This window comes from Xenopus tropicalis, chromosome 8 (assembly GCF_000004195.4).
Source record: "Xenopus tropicalis strain Nigerian chromosome 8, UCB_Xtro_10.0, whole genome shotgun sequence".
NCBI lineage: Eukaryota > Metazoa > Chordata > Amphibia > Anura > Pipidae > Xenopus > Xenopus tropicalis.
This window is the reverse complement of record NC_030684.2, coordinates 62,634,199-62,637,576: the sequence shown is the minus strand read 5'-3', so window position 1 is coordinate 62,637,576 and position 3,378 is coordinate 62,634,199.

The following is a 3,378-nucleotide window of genomic DNA, read 5'->3' as shown; positions in this document are numbered from 1 at the left end:
TAGCTTGTTTTCCATATTTGTATACCTTGAATTGTACCTTGATCCCAACTTTAATTTGTGATCAAATCTTTGATCAATGATATTAATTTTGTTTTTGTCATAAATTGCACACAGCTGCTGTCAAACTACCTATCCCATCATCCTTAGCTGATCATGGCAGCTTTGTACTGCTAGCTATAAGCAAGAAAAGCATTAATCTTGAACGAATTACCAAGGTAAATCCAGACCACAGTTGCCAATGGATGATGAGAATTGTTTGAGAAATGCTAGAAGAATGCATGATCCCATTCCTGGTAAATACTGAATATTAACATGCAATAAAATTGAATTTTTCAAACGTGCTGGCAGCATTCTTGGTAAAATTATCTGTAGCAATTTGCTCTGCTTAATCTGTTTTATTCACAGTAACATATATTATATCAGACAATATGTCAGGACTGTATTCTCTAATACAATGCATCTGTAAATATAACCTTTTGCTGTGTGGCTAATATTTTGTTTTTCTTACTCTTTTCTTAAGGTTCTGCCCATGATTTATGCTTTTAATGCTTGTATAATAGAATTTGACATTTTCCAGCTGAGGTGTAGCCTACTTTGTGCTGCATGCTTCATTACACTCTGCTCCCTTTGAGAGGATGAACAGAGTAAAAATAGCCTGGCTGTTTAAAATGTGAGAAAAAAATAAATGAAATCTCAACAGATGCCAAATTCTATTGTTATCTTCTCTTCTATTGACAAAAACAAACTTTAGGGAAATCTGTTACTTTCGTATTATGGAATCTTAAAAATATATGTCCAAACTATTAACTGCAGTCAGTATTTAGGCACTGGGCTTAACTCTGGATTTGCCATTTCCTTGTTTAATGGACTTTAATAGCTTTATGGCACTAGCTGCTTTGGGTTGTGGACTGTGAAACAAATGTAATTGCCTGCTGCTTCTTATTTTTAACCCTACGTTTACAATGTAAATATCAACCACTAAGAAAAGACCTTTAAAGGAGAATGCAAGTCAAAATTTAAAAAGCATACTGCCCAATAGTCCTCCTATTGTTTAGTAAAAACGCCACACTTTTGGCTCACCTAATCAAATATTTACTCAGTCACACTTACTTCACATTTTCTAGAACAGGCAGCCATCTCTAAAAAGGTATTCTCCCTTCCTTTCCCTCCTTGCTTCATACTGCATATGTTTTTCATTCCCTCCTTCCCTCCCCTCTGCCAGATCCGCTTCTGATTGGCTGGTGGGCATGTGTAGCTCAGAACAGGAGACAGGATCAAGTTACACACATGCTCAGAGAATAGGAAGGCCGCCGCTGGCAGCCTACAGGAAGGACAGAGAGATTTCAGTGATGTCACTGTAGTCTTCACACTGCTGTAGGCTGCCAGCACCATATCTCAGAGAAGCAAGCAGGGATCTGGGAATTTAGATATGCAGTAAGTACTTAAAAAGAATGCCTTTAGACTTACTTTTAATTTATATTAACCTTTCATTGTCCTTTAATCTTAAGAGATCCAGTAAAAAAAACAAAGTGTAAACACTTAAGAAACGATGAACGAATATTTTCACCAGGCGTGGATTTGCAGCGAATTTTCAGCATTGGTGGATTGTTTTGCGAAACTTTGCTCATCACATCAAAATTGGCGCGGTCATGGCAAAAGGGGCACGGTCCTGACAAAAAAAAAAAATACGCGGGCGACAAAACAAAGGGGCAGATTTATCAAAATGTGAGTTAAGAGCTTAATACATAAAAACTCACCCATGTTCTATTCGTTCCTATGGGATTTTTAAAAGTGTATTAATCAATGGGTGAAAGTTAGAACTCACCATTTTATGAATAGGCTTCTGAAAATCCCATAGGAATTAATAGAATATGGGTGAGTTTTTATGTATTAAGCTCTAAACTCACATTTTGATAAATCTGCCCCAAAGACACGGGCGACAAAAAAGTCGAGCAACAAAAGCGTTTCGTGGATTTTTCACAGTTTTGCTAATTTTCCAGCAAATTGAAATAGGACAGGTTAGCTCATCAATTTTAGGAAATGGTAAAAGGGGACTTGACATCCGAGACATAAAAAGATATATAATAAAAGTCCTTATCAAATTGAACTTGAAACCCAAATTCTTTTTCATCCAAATCTGTTATAAAGGTATTTAAAAATCTCAGCTGTCAGTCATACTTTTACTTTTCGTTCTGGACACTGTTCTCCTTATATTCCCCCTCTCTCCTCACTGTCTGTTTATGAAGAGACTTTCAGGTTAATGTTAAGGACAGAGCTGACAAACCTGTATCTATATTTATGTGTATGTCTGCCTATCTATAAGCTATACAAGCAATATGGTTTAGCTTACTGCATGCCTATATGTTGAGAATGAAAAATCTTAGAATCTTAATAGTGCAGTGCTCATGGTCACAGCATTGTGTAATAAGTACCCTTAAAGTAAAAAGGTAAGATTACGTGTACAAGGAAGTGTACACTTCCTAACCCAAATTACTTCTCTGGTTAGAAGAGCTGGATTTTGAAGGGTTAGTTTATTGGCACAAAATACACTTAACTCAGAATGCTTTCTCCTTGTTGCTTAAAATCAGCACCTGTCTCATGCAGAGGCCTTAAGTTCAAATTGCTCACTAACTTGGGCAAGCTAGTGGTACAGATATGGTTACAAACCAACCCTGATCCCAGAAAGATCATTTTTCAAGTATGATTACGTATGATCACGTTTTAATGATTTTCCTGGTTTATAAGAAGGTTTAAGTATTAAAGGGTATTGACCCATGGGGTGGAAATAAGTCTCTTTATAGGTCCCTGGTAAGACCTCACCTTGAGTATGCGGTGCAGTTTTGGGCTCCAGTCCTTAAGAAGGATATTAATGAGCTGGAGAGAGTGCAGAGACGTTCAACTAAACTGGTAAAGGGGATGGAAGATTTAAACTATGAGGTTAGACTGGGGATTATAGGCAGATAGGGGATGTTCTTTTTTCCCATAAAAACAATCAGCGCACTAGAGGCTCACCAATCCCTTGGATATTGCTCCCAGTGCCAGGTAGTTATTTTTATAATTCCTGACTTGGTGGCAAGTTTTGGTTGAATAAAAACAAGATTTACTACCAAATAAAGGCTACCTAATAGCCAATCTTAGCCCTTATTTGGCACCTCCATGAACTTTTATGATGCTTGTGTTGCTCCCCAAATCTTTATACATTTGACTGTGGCTCATGAGCAAGAAAGGTTGGGGACTGCTGGTTTAGAGGAGCAGAACTTCCATTTGAAGCAGAGTAGGGGGGTTTTCACAGTGAGGGCAGTGAGGTTGGGGAATGCCCTTCCTAGTGATGTTGTGATGGCAGATTCTGTTAATCTTTAAGAGGGGCTTGGGTGAGTT